General features: G+C 45.2%; 1 non-coding gene across 1 annotated transcript; it reads right to left on the reverse strand.

Annotated features, from left to right (window-relative positions):
- Positions 1-11681: 11681 nt before the first annotated feature.
- LOC141644586 (small nucleolar RNA R71) lies at positions 11682-11788 on the reverse strand. The gene has a single exon (XR_012544199.1). It is a non-coding gene; the product is annotated as a small nucleolar RNA R71 (small nucleolar RNA).
- Between the last annotated feature and the right edge of the window lie 524 nt (positions 11789-12312).

Below are 12312 nucleotides of genomic sequence, written 5' to 3' on the forward strand. Positions count from 1 at the left end.
CCATAGCCAGTCTTTCCGGGAGGATTACCCGACTTGACGTTGCTTACCGCCGGCTTATCTTCAATCCTCCACCACCACACCCGAGGGAGAGTCCCCCGAGCGCCCAAAACTACCCTCACCAGGACGGATTGCTCCCGCGACCATTCTGGCATGCACCTCACAATAATCATCCTCACAATAATCACCCACACAATAATCAACCCCACAAAAACTACCCTCACAGAAATATCCCTCACAAAAATTGCCCACCAAAGAATACCCCTCTAAGGCGCCTTCGAGATCCTGAAATCAATGGCATCTGGAGAGATGATGTTGAAGATGTCTATATCGTCCCAGGGAAAGAAAAACGGGCGAAAGAGATCGGTCACCTTACCCGGTCCGGACGCCCCTATCAGAACCCGAACAATTCAGCGGTCGCTCCAACAACAAACGATCAAGTCATCCCGGAAGTAGACACTCAACTAAGAGCTCTTGAGAATTCGATCCTCAAGCAGCTTCCGAAGGCAAAAGCCGAGATCTCGATCTGGCAACTGATCGCGACATCCTTTGAGCATCGACAGGCTTTGCTACAGGCCTTGGGAAAATTGACTGTGCCCTCCACCTCTTCCCCTGAAGAAATAGTGGCACATATGACGAGGGACGCCTCTGACTTGAACAACCCAGTCATCTTCTCTGACGAAGATATCCCTCCCTTCAGAGCCAATCATAACCTTGCCCTATACATTACCGTATAATGTCTCAAGAAGAATGTACCCATGGTCCTTGTAGATGACGGATCCGCGGTAAATGGCATTCCCCTCAAGACAGCTCATAAGATGGGTATTAAGGAAGCTGATTTGGTCCCGACAAATCAAGGAGTACGTGCCTACGACGGCACTCGTCGCAAGGTCGCGGGGCTCATCACTCTGACTGTCGCAACCGGACCACTGGAAAGGAAAACTAGTTTTCAGGTGGTCGACATCGACGCCTCCTTCAATATGCTCCTGGTACGTCCCTGGATTCACACCGTCAAGGCAGTTACCTCAACTCTCCACCAGAAGATCAGGGTCCCCTTCAACGGGAAAACAATCACAATTCCTGCTTCCCCGATCAAAGCTGTCATGAGGAAGGGAATAGCCTCCCAGACCATTTAGGAAGATGATAATGAACTGTGGGGGTTCCAAGCTGTGAATGCCATAACTGATGAATCAACACCCTTTGATTGTGACCCATTTTCCAACCTCACAGTCAACCGCATCATGATGCGCCAGGGCTACTTCCCAGGATTGCCCCTCAATCCACTGAAGAGCACCTTACCTCCCTTGAAACAGGCTAAGGTCCCCAACATCCCCTTAGGACTGGGATATGAAGCTACCGATGAAGATATCTAGGAGATGAATCTCCTAGTTCGAATACGCAAGAAGCACGGGGTTATTCTTCGTCCCTATCATCTGACCCTCAATGTATACTTTGTTCCCGAGGGAGAATCAGAGCTCTACCATGGCTTTCTAGAGCAGATCTATGACTCTGTAGCCAAGGCCAGGTACCCGGGTGTGGAAGTCTTCCAGGACTGCTACTTCATCCCCGATAACGCCGAAGCTGCGTCAACTGAGTCTAAGCCATCGTCATGCCTCGATGGACAAGCTGTCACCCTCCTCTTTGGAGAGGATAACATTAAGCACCTCGACTATGAGGACATCATCAACATCGCCCTGAAGGACAACCGATTTGACCCAACTGCCTTGATCTCCGACACTGACCCGGTGAAAGCTACACAAGGCTGGAGAAAAACCATCAAGTGGACCGATCGCCAAGGCCGCATTCTCAAGATCACAACTGGAGAAGGCTCTATATTCAAAGAGGGAAGTGCAGAAGAATCTGAATCTGAGTCTGAGTCGGAGTCAGAGTCTGTCATAGCTCTTAACATTCCTGATGTCCCAGTCAAGGTCCCCTTCCATCTATTTTATCACAAGGTCATGGCTGATTCAGAGGCTGAGTCTACTAGGGTCACCCCCACTCCCATGAAGGGTGACAACTTGGAGCCTGTTCCAGGGGCCACCTCCTCTGTTGTGTCGCCTCTAACTGACGACGAGATGTCTGTCCTCTCCGAGCTTTTCGCTCGTGTCAACTTAATGAACGCTAAGTTTGCTTATGACTCATCTCAATTTAACTACAATGCAATTCTGAATGACTATGAGGAATTTGACTTGAGTGACTACCCACCTCACCTAGCCAAAGAACTTGACAAATGGGAAACAAGAACCCCCATTATTGAGGAGATCGAACCTATTAACGTAGGGACCGACAACACACCTCAAGAATTTAGGATAGGGACAACCTTGGACCCCTCGGAAAGACAACAGTTCATTGACCTCCTCCACGAATACAAGGACGTATTCACCTGGTCCTACAGAGACATGCCTGGGATTGACAGGGAAATTGCAGAGCACCGGATACCCATTAAGCCCGGGGCTAAACGTGTGAAGTAGAAGCTGCGTCGAATGCGTCCTGAATGGGCCCTAAAAATCAAGGAAGAAGTGGATAAACAATTCAAGGCTGGTTTCATCAAAGTGTCTGAATACTCTGACTGGGTGGCTAACATTGTTCCTGTACCGAAGAAAGACGGGAGAATTCGGGTTTGCGTCGACTTCAGGGATCTGAACAAAGCGAGTCCAAAGGACGACTTCCCTTTGCCACATGTTGACATTCTGGTAGACAACACTGCCGAACATGCTCTCCTATCATTCATGGATGGGTATGCCGGGTACAACCAGATTAAAATGGCTGAGGAAGACATGCACAAAACTGCATTCACTACACAGTGGGGTACATATTGCTACAGAGTCATACCTTTCGGCCTCATCAACGCCGGGGCTACCTACCAAAGAACCGCTACGACTCTCCTACATGATATGATGCACAAGGAGGTAGAGGTGTATGTCGATGACATGATCGTCAAATCGAGAGATCGGGATGGCCACATCAACGCCCTTTGAAAATTCTTCGCTCGCCTGCGGAAATATAACATGAGACTAAATCCTCAGAAGTGTGCATTCGGGGTCACCTTCGGAAAACTCTTGGGACATGCCGTCAGCAAAAGAGGCATTGAGATTGACCCAACCAAAATCAAAGCCCTTCAGCAAATGCCTCGGCCTAGGAACGAGAAGGAGATTTGGGGATGCCTCGGTCAGGTCCAATACATCAGCCGCTTCATTGCCAAGCTCACCATGATTTGTGAACCAATCTTCAAGAAACTTCGCGCCTCCGATCACACAGATTGGGACGACGACTGCCAAAAGGCCTTCGACAGGATAAAGGAAATCCTATCCAAACCTTCTGTCCTCATGCCACCTCAACCAGGGATTCCTTTATCCCTATACCTACCTGTTACAAACACAGCCATGGGAGCAATGCTAGCACAAACAGTCGACGGCGAAGAACGAGCCATCTACTACATCAGCAAAAAGTTCATTGAGTACGAGACAAGGTACACCCAACTGGAAAAGACATGCCTTACCGTAGTATGGTCAACAAAGAAGCTGCGGCATTATATGCTCAGCTACACGGTCCACATCTACTCCAAGATGGACCCAGTCAAATATATCTTCGAAAAACCCGTACTAAACGGAAAGCTGTTTAGGTGGACACTCATGCTGTCCGAGTTCGATCTCAAGTTTGTACCCCTCAATGTTATTAAGGGAAGAGCAGTCGCTGATTTCCTGGCAGAGAATCGCGTCAGCGAGGATCCAATGACCGACACATGGTCACTTCCTGACAAAGACATCCTTTGTGCCGATTCAGACGCATGGGACCTATACTTTGATGGTGCATCTAATCTGAGAGGCTTTGGGGTAGGAATCCTTCTAATATCTCCAGAGGGAGAACATGTTCCGATCTCGGTCAAACTAGACTTCGCCGTCACCAACAATGCCGCTGAATATGACGCATGTCTCATCGGCCTGCAAGCAGCCATCACACTTGGCATCGAAAGACTGAGGGTCAACGGCGATTCCTCGCTCATCATCAATCAGGTGTCCGGATCATGGAAAATCCAAAGTGACAGTTTAGCACCCTACCGAGCGAGAATCAATCAAGAGGCCGAGTTCTTCGACCAAGTCGACTACTTCCACTTGCCACGAGAGGAAAATCAATTTGCTGATGCCCTGGCAAATCTTGCCGCACTCGTCAACATACCTGACGACATGACGTTGATGCCCCTATGTGTCGAGAGAAGGAGCGAGCCAGCTCACATTTGTGCCATCAACAACGACGAGGAAAACCATAATAAGCCTTGGTACCAAGCCATCCTCAACTACAAAACCAAAAACGAATTCCCTCCTAACTCTGACCAAAGAGGACAAAGAGCCGTCCGTTTACTTGCATCACAATTCGTGATGAACCAAAATCAATTATACAAAAGAACACCCCAAGGGATTCTCCACCTTTGCATTGACCATCACAAAGCCAAAAAAGTCATGGGAGAGGTCCACGACGGAGAATGTGTCCCTCACATGAGCGGAATGATGCTTACCCGAAAAATCATGCGGCTAGGTTACTACTGGACCACCATGGAAGCCGATTGCCGTAACTACGTCAAACATTGCCACAATTGCCAAATCTTCACCAACATACAACATATACCACCATCCCTTTTATACACCATGACGTCACCATGGCCTTTCTCGACCTGGGGCATTGACATCATCGAGAAAGTTAACCTGGTGGGCACCAAGGGACATTGTTTCATCCTCGTCGCCATCGACTACTTCACCAAATAGGTGGAAGCGCAGTCATATGCAGTCTTGACCGCCAAACAAGTGGCCAAGTTCATCCAAAACAACATCATCTGCCGATATGGGGTACCCCATGAAATCATCAGCGATCAAGGCTCTCACTTCCGGGCGGAAACTCAGGACTTGCTGGAAAAATACAAGATCAAACGACATCGATCATCCCCCTACCGTCCCCAAACCAACGGAGCGGTGGAGGCAGCTAACAAAACTCTTGTCGCCATTATCAAGAAAATGCAAGACAACTACCGCGATTGGCCGAGCAAACTTCCATTCGCACTTTGGCGATACCGAACCTCCATTCGAACACCGACAGGCGCCACACCCTTCTACCTAGCATACGGTATGGAGGCGGTTCAACCGGTAGGGTTAGAGGTCCCTTCTCTGCGCATTCTACTGGAGAGTCAAGTCCCTGAGGCGGAATGGACCCGCCGAAGGTACGAACAACTCACTCTTCTAGACGAACGGCGACTCAAAGCCTTGCACAACGTCCAGCTATACCAACGACGTATACAACGAGCATTCAACAAGAAGGTCAAACCCAGGAACATTAAGGAGGGCGACTTGGTTCTCAAGTCGGTCCGAGCACCGCTACCCGTCGATCTGAGGGGAAGATTCAAACCCAACTGGGCCGGGCCATACCTGGTCAAGAAAATACTCTCGGGGGGCGCAGTGAGACTGAGTGACCTAGATGAGGAGGATTTTACAAACCCGACCAACCTAGACCAACTCAAGAAATACTACCCTTGAACCATAGCAACCAACGATCCAAGCCTAGTTTTACAACTAGCGTCCACCTTAACCCTTTTCAAGCCAAGTTCCTTAAACGCGTTCTGATTTAAAATTGCATGTTTTATCGAGTCTATGTTGCGGCACCTTGCCCATTTCGAATGTCCTTTGATCTGTCAAAGGCAACGTCCATTTGCACTAAAACAAACAAAAACCCCTGAACTACGAGCATGGTTTGATTTCACCTCTTCAGGTGGATACGTAGGCAGTCCCTCTTATACATGAGGGATACAACCACAAAACCCAATCAAAATTTACAAAACATTTCGAACTACGATCATGGTTTGATTTCACCTTTTCAGGTGGATACGTAGGCAGTCCTTTCTTACACAAGAAGGATACAACCATCCCCATAATCAAAAAACATCACCCACATACAAAAAACATCACCGACATCAACTTTCAAAAAAAAAAGGAAAACCATTCCCTTTCCCACAAAAATACAAAAATAAGCCTTTCTCCCTTCCTACAGAAATCCCACTTTCCCAAGTGCAAACGTTTAGGACGATTCAAATCGAGTTGACTTTACAAAATGGATGGAAGAAACAAGCGTTCACATTTTTTGACACAAGCAATCCTCTTATTTAATTAATAATGGGAGGGATTACAATTTCAACAACAAATAAAGCTCGACGAGTCTACAACTTGTCAAAGCTAAGGTGTCAACTAAAACACCTCACATAATAAAACTAGCACAAAACACACAATAACTAGCTAGTACAACATAATAAAAACTCACAACAATAATACAACATAATAATAAAATGGGTAATGGAGGTCTTCAGTCTTTCATTCTACCCTTGCCTTTTCCTTCGGGGTACATCTTCCCCTTGTTCTTCTTGTTGGCCCACCTAGCATAGATTTCCTCTTCAGAACGGACCCTCAACGGATCTACAACGGCAACGACCTCCGGTCTAGTGCAAGACGCCATGTTCGGCCCAAAACGAGCCCATGCACGGCCCACCATGTTCTTGAGACCCGAGCTTCTCCTCTTTGGTGGTCTCATCACATCGGAACTAGCTCCATCAACATAATCCTCGAAGAAGGTATGGTTGGCGTTGCCAACCTCTCGATACTTCAAGTCGACAACCTCGTCCTTACGGAATTTGGACCTCTCCTCCAAGGACGAAGCTCTTGACCACTTGACATAAGCGGGAGTCACCCATGTCGTGGCAACGGGGTCTGGTACCTCCCAAAGCGGTCGAGTGGCCCACCATCTTTCGAAGACCTCCACAAGCTCAGAGTTCCAGAAAACATTCTCTTGGACAAGGGTATCTTGAGCGGGCACCTTTTGTTGACGCCCAATTTGCCTCATGAGCCTTTTGGGATAAATTAAGGAAGCAACCTTCAAACCCACCACCATCAAAGAACGAGGACTAGCACCCGAAGCGGGCAACCCCGTGAAGGACCTCAGGTGCCACCATGACACCACCCAACGGATGTGAGGACCACCCTCCTCCGCCAATCTTGCGGCCCAATAAGCCTCGGTAGAAGCAAAACTATCCGAGTACAACTTCTTCCTCATGGTAAGGTGACGGAAGGAATAAGAAGAAGAATAAACCAGAGGCTCTACATACCTTAGCCTCTCCAATAGCCACACTTGGAGGATCCTTGGGGATCCGAATGAGGGAGCTTCTCCACAAGAGCCTTCCTTGTCCAAAGCTTGGATGATCTCTCCAAGCACCAACCATGACGGATCTCTACCATGCTCCATTTGCTCAACCACATGAACAAGGGTCATGCTACCATAGCATTTCGGCCCCTCCTTCTTCAAAGCATCAACAATGAGGTATACATGGACAAGGAAAAAGGCAAGAGCCCTTCTCCTAGCCACCTCCGAAATATTGGCATCTAATCGGTTGGAAAAGATGTTGATGAGAGCCAACATGTCCACACCATGTGGAGCAAGAAGGAAGTTGACATGACTTGTCGACAAACCCAAAATGGAACGGAATTTCTCCTTGTAGCACAACCGAGTCGGAGGAAGCACCGGAACACAACCCGGCCACCCACCAATGACTCCAACCTCTTCGGCAAGAGGACAAATTTCACCTTTCGGGAAAACGAAAACATGGTGTTTCGAATCCCAAAACCGAGAACATGCTTCGAGAAATGAGGATTGCACCTTGACTTGACGGAGCACCAACAATTGACCAACTCCCATGCAAATGAGTTGATACTTTTCGGGAGGCGACAAATCCCGGCACCATTGTCGCAACGCATTCTCAAAGGCATCCATGAAATATTTTTGTGGAAGAAGAAGAAGTTTTGTAGAGATGTTTTTTTGTTTCGGATGATGAAACAATGAAGCGCAAACATCACTATTTATACAAAACGATCAGCGCGTTTTTCAGAAAAAAGGGGAGAGCTGGATCCTATCGCCAGGCTGCTCGCGCCTCTTTAGGCCCTCCCCCAGGATTCCCCCTTTGACGTGTCTCTTTCAACTTGTGTTTTCTCTTGACACCTCAAACCTCCCGCCAGAACGCTCGCGCCTCTCCGGGATGATCCGGGACATTTTGTGCTTCCTCACACTCACATTTCCTTGTTTTCGCGTTTTACGAAATCCGACACGGTTTCCATGACGCAGCTTTAAACATACGGATTTTCTTTCTTTTTTTAAGGGGGGAAGGGCTAGTCGCCCCGATCTGCGACGGATCGTTTCCATGTTAATCAAAATTCCGAAATTTTTTCGCTTTTTCACAATTTTCCATCAAAATAAAAATCGAAAATTGATAACACGATATCAGTTTTCCTCAAAATTTCAAGCACTCACAAATTCGAGTCTTGACCTCAAAAAATCAAATCAAATACACTCGTAAAAATCTTTTCTAAAATTCTTCCCTGACGGATTGAGTTTGAAATTTTTCGAGTCACAAATCAATTTCAACAATTTCAACGCAATTTAATTCATGACACGAGTTAATTGCTCAATTTTCAAATTAATTCCTTTTGAATTCCAAGCATGACACGACTTGTCGTGGATTTTTTTTCAAAATTCATTTCAATTTTCAAAATTCAATTTTAACTTCAAGTCATCTTGGTTAATTTTGTTTTTCAATCAAATGCTTTTACGTGTTTACATTTATGCATATGTGCTACCTGTTGCCTGTTTTCTACGCTAACGATGTAGGAACTAGTGCAAAGCAAAAAGGAGAATTGACAGCCGAGAGCGCTCCTCCGAAACACAACACAAAAAAAGCCAAAAATCACAAAATGGACTACAATCCAAAAAAAAAATATATACAAACCGCCTCACGTAAAATGCAAATATGTACAGACAAGAGTCCAAGACACGGGAAAACTACTACAACTACTCAGCGCCTCCCGTCGGACCAGTCCCGGTCTCACGAGGAGTCGCCGCTAACGCAGACACTACCACCTTCTCAGACTCCCTCTCCGGAGAACTCTCCAGCGTCTCGTGCTCCATCTCGACATGAAGCTCCTCCGCTGCAGCCAACTGAGCCCTGAGAGAAGCAATCTCCGCATCTCGGCGCCGTAACTCGTCCTCACGACGCCTCAACTCCTGGTCCCGACGAGTGATCCCCAACCCCTGGGCCTCGATCATCGACCTAGCTGCATCCAACTCAGTGCGAACTCGAGCAAGCTCCGCTGGATCCGCAGTACCCTACAAAACACAATACAGATCATTAAGATCTAAAAATGTGAAACGCAACACAAAATTGATGTGATCAATATTTGAGCATATTTAGTCCCCGAATTAGCCTCATTCCTATGCTTTTTAGTGCATATTTGGGTCATTTACTATCTTTAGTCCTTTCTTTTGCATATTCTTTGCGGTTTTGTTTCCTTGGTAAGAGAGGAGTGCAAACCTTGCATTTTCATGGCAAAATAGAGCTAAATTGATTGAATCTAATGACCAAGCATCAAAGAGAAGACAGGGCTAGAAGGCCTTTGTACATAATGTAGTAGATGGGCAATGATGAAGAAGATCCTTGCATCCCCGACAAAATCCCGGAGGATTGTTGGAAGAAGAAAAGAAGAAATGGAAGCTGAGCCAAGATCCGAGCGTCTCACCCATCGGGACGCCCGTCAAGCAGCTCCCCAGGACGCTCGTCCTTACCACCAGGCCGCTCGTCCAAAAGCTCCCCAATCCGCCCGTCCCAACCCTTGGACACTCGATTGTCCTCCAGAGAGACACGTCCTCTTCTTCCTTCATTCAAGATGCGCATATTTTTGGAAGACTAGCTAAAAGGAGACCCGCATCTTTTCTTGAGAAGAGCGATTCCTCAAGGACTTAATCGTCATTTAAGCCCTTAGTGACCCTAATTTGTGCACCTATTCCCCACTATAAATACCCCATTAGTCTAATTAGATTATCATGTTCTTCTTATCAATCTTTAGTGTAGTTTATATTATTCTAATCTCTCTTTAATCTTGTAATCAACTTCTAATCAAATATTAATACAAATCTCATTTCCTTAAATTCTCTATTGTTCATCTTTTATTTTGGGTAATTGAAGATTATTTGGGTTTATTGGGAGATTGACAACCTTCCATCAATCATCAAGTACTTCTATTATTCTTTGCATTATTATTTTGGAATCATCATTAGGTATAATTCTCTTAATCCCTTTTTAATTATTGTTAATCATCTTCATTTATTCATCATGTTTTGCTTTGTAAATATGATTGACAACCTTGTTAACATGTTAAACTTGATAATGAGTGAGTAGTTTCCTTAACTAGGGTTAATGGGTAATTAGGGGAAACCAACATGGGGGATGATTCATGCTTAATTTAATATATTTTCATAATTTATTTGCTTGCTTGTTGTGATCTCAACTTATGCACATGTTATGTTTGATGAAATGCGAGCCTATGAATCCTTGCATTTTTTACCCATCACTTACCTTTTCAATGAGACTTGTAAGACATAAACCAACTCGAGTCTCATTAGACCATGCATATAGTTGAGTAGGGAGGATTGAGTCGACTTGTAGGTGTTGTACAATCTAATCGATTCGGCTCCGGGACCCAAACCTTCCTAGGATTGTAAGATATAAACCAACTCGATCCTATCACAACAATAATTGCTTGCTTATAATTTGAGAATATGTTTGTATGATCAATTCCCATGAATCCCCTACGAACCCATGACACCCTAGTGCTTTTAATCAATTGTTTACATCTCATTTTAGTCATCTTGCTTGTTCACTTTTATTGTTATTTAGTTTAGTGATCTTCTTATCTCAACCCAAATTGTGACACCCCTAGACACCACTACTTGCAATCGAAAATCCTACATCAATACCCGTCCCTTGGGATCCGACCTTTACTTGCCTCTTTACTAGTAGTAGATTTATTTGTGAAGTTATAAATAATGTTTGGGTCTAGGTGCTTCTAACGATAAGTATCCGAAATCTAAGCTCAAAGCGGACCGACCAAAAATGGCGCCGTTGCCGGGGACGGTGTTAACTTGATTTGATTTTCTTTGATTGTTATTAGTTGTGTCTTTATTTGCCTTGGGGAAGTAAAACTCCTCAAGGTTTGTTCTAATTGTTTTCGAGTTGTTTGATATTTTGCATGTCTAGAAGATCACAAGGTAACTTGTTACCCATTGATCACGAAATTGAAAGGACTTTGACAACCAATAGAAGACTTGCTAGAAATACTTTGAGAGGTATTGGTGAGGTTGTAGATATTCAAACAAACACTATTGAGTTCATCAAACCTTTTGCAAGAGAAGGTTAGGAGAACCCAACACAAAATCAGTCACACAATCAACCCACAATGCCTAAGTTTTCATCACATTCCGTACCAACCGAGGAGAACCTACCCAATGGTACTCCCACACCACAACACTTAACCGGAAATTTTATTGCAAAATCCGCATTTATCCAATTAGTCGAAAGAAGCCAATTTGGGGGGATGCCTAGTGAAGACCCTCATTCCCACATGGAAACGTTTTGTGACTATTGGGATACGATTTCACAAACCGGAGTGACTCAAGACCAAATTCGATGGGTCTTATTTCCTTTTTCTCTAATTGGCACCGCAAAACAATGGTTGAAAAGCCTTGATAAGGCTACTCTCGGAATTGACTCTTGGAAGAAGTTGGCTCTAGCTTTCTACAAAAAATTCTACCCTCCGGAAAAGACTAACATGCTAAGAGCTCAAATTACGGGTTTTAAGCAAAGGGATGAAGAATCTTTGTATAAAGCTTGGGAGCGATTCAAAGGAATTTGTCGCTCTTGTCCTCATCATGGACTCAGCGAGTGGTTCTTGGTACAACAATTTTGGAATGGTCTTTATGAAGACTCAAGAAACATTCTCAACATGGGATCAAATGGTATGTTCATCGAAGTTGACGATAATCAAACTTGGAACAAGATTGAGGAAATGGGGGTCCATAATTCACAATATAGTAGACCTCGCAAGGCTGCTAGAGGAGGAAAGCATGAAGTGGACTCTATTACTCAATTGGGTGCTCAACTTAGCGCTCATATTGATACCATCAACTTGAAGTTTGAGAAGGCTATGGCTAAGCTTGAAGAAGCCTCAAAATCACCAAAGCATCATGTTAATGCCATGGTGGCATCTTCATCAATCCCAAGTGGGATATGTGAGAATTGTGGAACTTTGGGACATGACCAAAGTGAATGTAGGGGAACAAATGAACAAGTGAATGATTTTCAAGCATACAAAAGTGGTACCCCTTATTCCAACTATTACAATGAAAACACCAAATTCCACCCAAATCTCTCATACAAAAGCCAAAATGTTCAAAACCCTC

This window comes from Silene latifolia, chromosome 2 (genome assembly GCF_048544455.1).
Source record: "Silene latifolia isolate original U9 population chromosome 2, ASM4854445v1, whole genome shotgun sequence".
NCBI lineage: Eukaryota > Viridiplantae > Streptophyta > Magnoliopsida > Caryophyllales > Caryophyllaceae > Silene > Silene latifolia.